This window comes from Astatotilapia calliptera, chromosome 16 (assembly GCF_900246225.1).
Source record: "Astatotilapia calliptera chromosome 16, fAstCal1.2, whole genome shotgun sequence".
Lineage (NCBI taxonomy): Eukaryota > Metazoa > Chordata > Actinopteri > Cichliformes > Cichlidae > Astatotilapia > Astatotilapia calliptera.
The window spans coordinates 20896675-20906182 of record NC_039317.1 but is presented as its reverse complement, the minus strand read 5'-3'; the positions used below and the strand labels follow the sequence as shown (position 1 = coordinate 20906182).

General features: G+C 40.6%; 1 protein-coding gene across 6 annotated transcripts in view; it reads left to right on the top strand.

Moving 5' to 3' along the window:
• Window positions 1–62: 62 nt before the first annotated feature.
• LOC113008116 (plakophilin-4) overlaps window positions 63–9508 on the top strand; it is a 91008-nt gene continuing 81562 nt past the window's right edge. For 5 of the 6 annotated variants that reach the window (XM_026145286.1, XM_026145287.1, XM_026145288.1 and 2 more), the window contains exon 1: window positions 63–238. The gene's annotated coding sequence lies outside the window, so the exon portion shown is untranslated. The remainder of the gene's footprint in view (window positions 239–9508) is intronic. The other variant, XM_026145289.1, reaches the window with a different exon arrangement.

The following is a 9508-nucleotide window of genomic DNA, read 5'->3' as shown; positions in this document are numbered from 1 at the left end:
AATCAGGAGTGCACATCGGTTTCCCACATTCCCGCTGACGTCATGCACGCTCGCATTGCCTGGGACTGCTGTTGGAGGCGAGGAGCAGCCGAGGGGTCGTCTTCTTCACTCGAGTGTGGACGCGAGTTTCATTCTTCCACATGCATGGGACTAAAAGGCAGGACTTTACAGATGAAGTTACACGTTCCAATGTAGATCCAAGCCGCAGCTCAGCCAGCACAACTACAATCCTCCCAAGGTATGGAAATGTTTCTCTTTTCTTTTCTTTGCAAACTGCTAAATAATTGGAGCGAAAACGCAGGGAGAAATGAAAGCATCTGTGCGCAGAGCAGGCAGGAGGGTATGGGCTGCTTTCTTGAAGTCGGAAAGTGAAAAGAGAGTGGTTGCTTTTTTTTTCAGTCTGTGCATGCGGTATAAGACAAGCTTCTTTTGGCTTCCTCTCAGCGGGGAAGAATCTAATACTACCCTAATCTGTTTCTTGTGACCAAATCATCGCAAACAACGCACACCTTTGAGGGACCTTCACGCGCTGTTTTTGATGCCATGCCTAACCGTTGGGGTGAAAACTTGGCCGGCTAATGTAAATGCACGGAAACTGCTCCGGGGTTAGTTTTCCTCTTGTAGAAAAACTCACTTTAGTGTGGCAATGCCCTTGAAAACGTGTTGCTAAGTAGTGCAGGAAAAGGCAGGTGAGCTTAGAGTGTGGGAATCTTTGGAATGCGAGGTCGCCAAGGGGCGGAGATCCAAACTCTGCTCCTATTAGATTGGCGTACCTTTTACCCTCAGGTTGAACTAGCTACGTTCAAGCTACGCCATATTTAATGACTTCTATTTTGCATTTTAACGAGGGTAGTTTCTTTTTTAACGGTAACCGTGACTCTACGTTGTCATCGTTTTGCACCGTGCAAGATCAACCTATCTTTGTGGCAGGGGTAGTCTTGAAACAGTAATTCAGACCGGGGATTTGATTCATTCCCAGGCCACCTTGTTCATGCGATCCTCACCAAACTGCTGTCTTTGAAGGCTTTTTACTGGTTACAAACGGAGTGCTTGCTCTTTAGGGTATCAAATGGGCAGTGGTAGAAGGAATACTCAGGTACTGTTACAAATGTGCCTCTACTGCAAAGTGTATCTTTAGGTGTTACAAAAACACTTTAAAGTGTTCTTGTCAAAAACAACTCTTTGTATTAGTTTTTAACGGCTTATATTTGTCTTCTTTATCAGTAGCATTTATTCATAAGGGAAAACCACCATATTCACAACAGTCTCATAAAATCACGTCAGTCAAACAAATGACTCGGGATATAATTTATAATTAAGATAACAAAATAAAAAATTGGCAGAATCAAATATATAAGCTCTATGTTTCTATTTCCAAAGAAATCACATCATGAAGTGATTACTTTGTTATTAAAAAGGAAATCTGTAGCCAATACTATACAAGCATAACAGACACAAGCATGCACTTAAGAAGTGCATGAGAATATATAAGCTACGTGTGTTTGCTTGTTTGTCTTTCTGTCTGTCTTTGTACACAAAATGAAAAAAGGAGAGGGAAACCAGTGAGTGCAGACCCACAGAGGTGGGGGTGAAACCGTGTAGGTGTAAATGTAAGCAGACAAAGGGTTTTAGAGTTGAAGGCGGGAAAACTCTGGATTCCCAGAATCTTTAAAATGAAGCTTTTGTGCCAACTTTGCCAAGGTCGAAATACTCAAGCTGGGATGTGCCGCACATTAGTGAAAAGAGAAATGAGTGATTCTAATGTGAAACAGCAATAAGTGGCTGCACTAAGAAATGATGAGGATTTTAGAGAGTCTGTGAAGCAGATGAATAGTAAAGGGAAAAAAAGGAAAAACACATTTACTTTTATACATATATATATATTCTATTTTTAATTGTTCTTAATTGTCATAGCTTGCTTTTGAAAGTACCTGCGTGCACAGTCCAAAACATGGACATTAGGTTAATGGCAGTTTCTAAATTGTCTTTCTGTGTTAGCCCTGTGATGGACTGGTGACCTGTACGTGGTCTACCCCACTTCTCAGCCTATGACAGCTGGCATCAGCTCCAGCTCTTCCCCCAACTCTGAATTGCACAAGTGGTTAAAATGGATGGACAAGTACCCCCACAGATGACTTGCGGGAGTAGTTGCAATTCACTAGCACCATCACTGGTTATGGCTATGTAGACTTAAAACTTACCAGAGCAGTTTTCTCACATGGCAGGCAACCTGAATGTTTTGCCTGGGGACATCAATTCAGAAGCAAAATGTAGGGTTAGCTAAATGTTGACATGATTATCTTTACTAATAGCCAGTCACTCACAAGTCAAGCTAAATGCACTAAAATTGACAGTTACCTTAGATAATGCCTTTGTTCATCTAAACTGTTAGATTCCTTCCCACAGTAATCGACTTTTCCCTCACTTTGATATCCGCTGCACCACGAACCATCTTAGATTTTAATAGCAGAATTCGATTTGTGCCGAAGCCATGAATGAATGTAATTTGATGGTGGACACCTGCGCTACTGCTCCAGAAACTTCACCACAAGCAAACCAAAGCAACAACTTCACAATGCAATTCTGCAGCAAGGTCACCAACTGCTCATTCACTGTGAGTGGACCATTAAATATTGTAACAACAAATACCCGTATGTTGTGTCTGTTGTGGTGTGTATGTGTGTTGACAAGTGAGTATGATATTGGCCTCTTGTGTGAATACGTTACTTATTTCACAGCATTTAGCTTCTTCCAGGGCAATGACCCTTTTTCTTTTTAATTGTCTTTGCTGACTGTTCGTTTTGCTGGGCAACTTTAATGTTATTTTTATTAGTGCAGAAGTAGGAACCACCCTAGCAAAAAATTAGGTTGGCTGTGTAAAAGTATAGAAAAAATAGAATGCAAATATTTATTATTACCTAAATCTTCACTTTCTTTGAATGAAAATAGCCCAGCAACAACATATCAAAGGTTGATACAAAGACATTTTACGTAGTAACCCAACTTTTTTGATAAACAAGTCTTTATGTTACTTTTTTTTTTTTTTTTTTAAACAATGCGTTGGATCCTGCAAGGAAACTCCCTGCAATAGTGTGCTGAATTAGTAGAGGTGGGACTCACCTGGCTCCCCATGATATGATATTATCACAATACTTCACTCATGATACAAGGTCATTTTTTCCAACTGCAAATTATGTCCTTAAAATTAAGCTTTGTCAGCATCTGCATCTGTTTTATCCAGTAAGATAAAGTTATCTCACTTAAGTTATTATGGTGCAAAATGAAACTGTAAAGCATAAACAATACTGTCACTTTATCTGCCATAAATGTTGCCATCTGTGATTGAATGGAGCCTAGTTCTCACATAAATGCAGTCTGTTTCTGATACAACAATTAAATATGATAAATCACCAAAGCAGAGTGTGTCCAGTGTTGGATTTACAGTTGAGCTAAGTTTCCTCGGCTAACATTAACATTAGTGGTGCGTGAGATGAGTGCTCTTGTTCATGGTATTCCCAGAGTACTATAATTTATTTAGTAAAATACTGATATTTGGTGTTCTTGTATTGATAAAATATCACATATCTTTGCTGATTACTTGTCCATTGTCATTGGGTTCTTACTGGCTCTTCTTTAAAAGTCACCATGTTGCGTCTATCTTGCCTTTAGCACTATGACAGCTGGGATAGGCTCCAGCCTCCCTATGACCCTGAATTGGATAAGCAGTTAAGGGGGAAAGGGAACCTACAACCATGTGCATTTCATTCACATTTGTGTTGAAATTCCCAAGAGTAAAGATTATCTCAAGCAACATAACGGCCTTCGCGCAGTCCTTGGCATACTTAATAACTTGAACTAAATGCCCCTAAAATCCAAGTTTGTTGAAAATCATTCCAAGGGGAGTAGTTTTTTTGTTTTGTTTTTTTTTGTTGTTGTTATTGTAGTTCCCTTGTGTCTGTTTAAGTCTTGGTAAAACCAACACAGGGAAAGATAAAAGACTGCAGAAGCAGTCATTCATTTTGTTATGATGGATATCCACTAAAGGTCAAGTCTCATACAAAGATGCTAGGAGCCATGCTTCAAGTCTCTTGTTTTTTGCCACACTGCTTAGAAAGGTTATCTGCATGCATCACCAATGTGACAATAGTGCAAGTTTATTTCAACAGTGGAAATGCATATGGCAACTAATAACACACACTTTCACTCTCAAAGACAAACACACACACATAAAGGAGGGCTCTCTAGGTTACTCCCCTCGTGGTTCACATTACTGCACTAGTCACACACTGCCACACAGCTGACAACCATTGAAGGAGGTTTACTGTAGATTTGAAACAACAGTACGATTTTGGTTTGTAGAGTCAGTCTCCTTCTGTTTGTTTATTTGTTGCAGGGTTTTTTTTTTTTCTTTGCTCTAAGCAGTGACACTGCTTCAGGCACAGAGAGAGAGGTTTTAGCCGATCCAACCTACAGCGAGTTAGGCGTCATTTTCATTTGTTATGCTTCCCACTGTTTATCACTATTTGCAGTGCGGATTTATAATGCATTTTCATAACTATCTGTTCCGTGGTTGTTTTTCATTAGGAAAAACCAGACTCTGAAGTAGACGAAGCACAGCCAGGCTCGCAAAGGATCGTTTGTGTGTTGGTGTCATTGTTTGAGCCAGTCTTCATGGTGACTTTTTTTAATGGATCCTGACAACAGCTGAATAGTTTAGTGCCCTTTGACGAGCCTCTACTCCTTGTATTTTTTTCACCCCTTATTTCTGGCCCAACATCAAGGCGTAATCCTTAACCCCTATGTTGCATGTCAGATTTGCTTTTTTTCTACTACGATCAAAAAGCAGCCCCACACACACACAATCACACTCCATTTTAAGACGGGGAAAATGTTTCCATTCGCTGCCTTGTAGCCCATGTGGAACCAAAATGGTTATTTTTCCTTATGTCTGCATGCCTGTATTCAAATAAAGTGCTGAAGTATGAACGTCTTCACATAGCCAGTCAAGAGAAGGTCAGCATCCGTTATGTATAATTCAGTCAAGCACTCTTTAGGAAAAGTTTTTACTGAAAAGCGGTGTGCATTTTTTGTCGTATTTACTCCCTTACTAACATTTAGTATAATATTGGTGTATTCATAACATTTGATGATTTTTAGTTTACAAAGTCAAAGTTATGATTGACTGTTAGTGTTTACGTTACGTTTAAAACACTTTCACTAGATGTAGAGTCTTCAAAAGTGTGATTGATGTTCAGATTTTGATTTTTTTTTTTCCTCTTTGCTTGTGAAGTTTCCTCAGCTACTGTGCCAGTGTGGGATGATAATAATAGTTCATTGTGGCAGTGGCAATCAACCAAAGAATGGCTTTTATGCATCCTTTGACACATAATTTATTTTTTTTCCCATCAAATTAACCCAGCAACTTTCTATCCCACATCTACGTGGTTTTCTCCAGAGGCAGTAGATCTCTACTCCCTACTTTCTTCTTTGAGAACAAACCACATGTAGGAAAAAAGGGATTTTCCAGTGTGGAGTGTTGTAGCTGTTCCTTTTTTTTTATCACTCAATATGAAAAAATATGCATTCCTATTCTCCAAAAATATGTGAAGATAACAGTGTTGATATGGAAAAGTATTTCAAGGTGTCCTGTCAGTTTTTACTCATATTGTGCACAAAATAATAATAATTAGAGAGCTATAATTTATGTATGTGGTTCATTCAGTTTTGTTTTGGCATGCGTGGATAAGCCTTGACATGCGCGGCTGCTAGCTGATTGTTGATCTAACTGGATATGTAGATGGAAAGAGCGCCAGATTTCATGCTTTGGTTGGATCCCAGACAGCTAAAGATAATACAGAACACAAAGCTTGTCAGCTCTTCTAGAGATTAGGTTCACAATAGACTTCGGTCCAGTAAAACAGCCCTCCATTGGCCCGACATGCTGAGTCTGGAAAGGCGGCCCCACATTAGTGTGTATGTGGACAGTTAAGCGGAGAGGCAGAGCTTTTCCCCTCACTGTCGCTTGCTCCACATGCGGCCTTACTACTGGAATCTTTCTCCAAGCTCATTGCTTGAACAATCCAATCTCTTTAAGCCTATCTGGCTGCAGAATTACCTCAACCAGGCACATAATACCTTGTTGAATATTTCAGAGTGCTACTCACATTATCACCCCAGGCAAAAGCTATCACTTCGCAAATCATGAAAGGAGGAGTAATATGAAAGTCCATCTCAGTGGGGTGCTTAACATAACAAGCAGGCACCCCCCCCCCCCCCCCCCCCAAAAAAAAAAAAACAAAAAACCTTTGTGTAGTCGTAAAAAAAATTTCAAATGCCAGAAAGACGCTGGCTTTTGAGCCAGTTGCCGTACGGCTTTTAATAATTCAACATGCTATGTAGTCTAAGCTCTTATTTAAAGGTTTACAGTACTGGACGAGTATTGAAATTGAACCAGCAGACCCTACCTATAAGTGGAAACTGTAATGGTGTGACATTTTCAGTTTGTAACTTAATTGTTTACATAATTTCTCAAACTTTTAAAATCATATTTTAAAGACATGACAGTACTTAAGTTACAAACATAAATTTTGGCTATGTACCTCTTGGTTACTCCTCTTTAAGCTAAAATTGCTTGTTTGTGGCATCAGATGTCATCCCAAAGTGGTATGTGAGTGCTCCTGGTGACTGTATTTAGTCAAAAGGTGAAGGTCGCTCCCCAATGTCACTTTAGTGACCACAAGGGTTATGCATGCTCACAGGGTACAACTGAAAAGTAAACTATCTGCAGGATTTGTCTGCCTCACCTGTTTCCATAAAAAGATTCACTTCCTAAATGTCAAGGCATTTAGAAGACTGCAACAAAGTCAAATTACCTCTGAAAAGGGGAGTTGTTGACACTCGAAATAAACAAATAAATACAGTTCAAGGCCGCACATGACATTTAAAATGGCATTTTATAGTTCCCAATTTTGTGTTTGGTCACGGAGTTGAAAGGCAGATGTTGGCTATATGATATCAAAGCCCATATTGTATCTTTTCTTTCTTTTTTTCTGTCAGAGCAACCTGATATAGTGACAACATCAAAGTGGGCATACCTGACGTCTTAAGCCAAGGGTGCACCCTCTGATTTAACTTAAATGAACTACACACGGCTCTAAAGATTTCTTCTTTTCCTAGCACACAGCTTACTCAGATTATGTGCGCCAAGGAGAAGAGAGATGCTCTAGAATTTCTTAGCTTCAAAGAAAACAAACACAAAAGTTTCTGGTTAATATCTGCAAATTGCTCATGTTGTACTAGAGAAACTGTCACATCTATGCTACCAGCTTACAAATGCAGTCAACCCGTTAAAGGTTTCATTCTCGTCTCAGCAAGAACAGTTTTTTTTGGCACCTGAAGTGCACTTTCCGTTGCTTGCACCAGTAACCCTGAACAATGCCAAGCCCTTTAAGTTTTGGATAGAAGTCATTCCCAGGTGTTCAGAGATAATTTGAGATTTCCTGTTGTTTCCGACAAAAGCCCCAAAATGATGGGAAGAAAACTGCATGCCACAAGAAGGGGAGCATCTTATGTTACCACTGGGATGAGACATGGCTTGTTGTTTAGATCTCTTTAAGTTCCAAAATTGCCCATTTAAGGCAGTGAATTTTTAAAATGTCCCATGGTTAGACATTAAAATATGGACATGCATCAGAACTCAATCATTGATTTAAAATGTTATCTGGTGGTGGTTGGATGAACTGACATTTATTTAAGCAAGGTAATTCTGTCTTGAGCTGTAGTGCTTTGCATATTGGTGCCCTGGCTGTGTGATTGAGATATAATTATAATGGATAATCCTCCCTTTCGAAACCTAGTATGAACATACTTCACGAAATGAAATGATTTTTTTTTTTTTTTATTCAGTATGACTCAAAATGAGTGACTGAGGCTCTAAACTGAGCACGAAAGTTTTCATATAGACTTGCACAGGACCAGAAGTCTTTTTGCAACCACAGGTACCGCCCCCTGGTGATGTCAAAAACAGTGCAGGTTTATGAGACCTTTGCATTGAGTTTAAGCTTAATTCATACTTCTGGGATGACTCTATATACAGGCCTATGCAAGTACCCAGTGCTGTTGCCAGGATTTATGCTTGTGTGTGGTATGGCTGCGTTGCAGTTTTATTGCCAAAACACTAGCTGCTATTAAGGGTTTCGCTCTTTGTGTCAATCTTTTTTTTTTTTTTTTTTAAACAATTTGAAAAATGAAAAATTGGGGCGACTGTGGCTCAGGGGGTTGGGAATCGCATCTGTAACCGGAAGGTTGCCGGTTCGATCCCTGGGCTCTCTGTCCTGGTCGTTGTGTCCCTGGGCAAGACACTTTACCCTACTTGCTTACTGGTGTTGGCCAGAGGGGCCGATGGCGCAATATGGCAGCCTCGCTTCTGTCAGTCTGCCCCAGGGCAGCTGTGGCTACAACTGTAGCTTGCCTCCACCAGTGTATGAATGTGAGAGTGAATGAATAGTGGTATTGTAAAGCGCTTTGGGTGCCTAGAAAAGCGCTGTATAAATCCAATCCATTATTATTAAAAATGGTATCAGGAAATGTGAAGGAGGAAACTACGTTGATTAATTGGTGTTAACATGATGTTTATGTACCTACAGTGATGATTTAACGCAACATTGGGTTGCCCAACGTAATCCTTGGTTCTTGGAAAAACAGAGTGAGATGTTTCACTATGGGAATCGCGTTGTTGTGATCAACTACGGAAGCTCCAATGACACCACGTCTGTCCATAACAGACCTTGTCGAGCCATGCTCAGAGATCCGCCTCCTTATTAAAACATGGCCGACCAGCCCTTTGTTACTCATTGTAAGCAGATTTCTTTGTGCCCAAGCAAGGAGGGAAGTGTTGGTGAAACAAATCACTCTGTTTTCAAGGAGCCAGAGGTTATGTTAAGTAACCCCCTTTTTTTGTTTGTTTGTTTTTTGGTAACTTCGCTTGGTGTTTTCACTGCGGGGAGATGCAGCCCAATCCAGCTAAGCTCCAGCACTGCTCAAGATCTAAGGTTGGACCCTGATGCATTAGATTCCAGCACTGCCTGACCCAGAGATGACTGTGCAACATCCAACTTATAAAAATGCTTAAAAGCCAAAGAGACCTTTGGTTGGGTCATAGGCTGCTTCCATGACTTCAGCATCACTCAAGCCTGACAGGTTTAACCATAAGGCTCTCTTACCTGAGTGCAGCCCATTACACGCCCACAACCTTGGCCTGCTCCCCTGGAGGACGAAGGATGAGATTATTGACTCCTGGGCGTAGAAGGTGAAGTCCTCCATGTCCTCTAGTTTGAGGAGGTTGGAGCATCAACTCCATGCCATCGACACCGGACTCGCTCATGTTTTGATCAAGGAGGCCCTCAAATGATGGGGGGCATGAGCAGAGACTCTTCCTGGATATCACTCGTTGCAGTAGCAGCTCGCAGGCAGTGGTCCTGACTGTTCTTCACTGTTACTCTCAACCTCC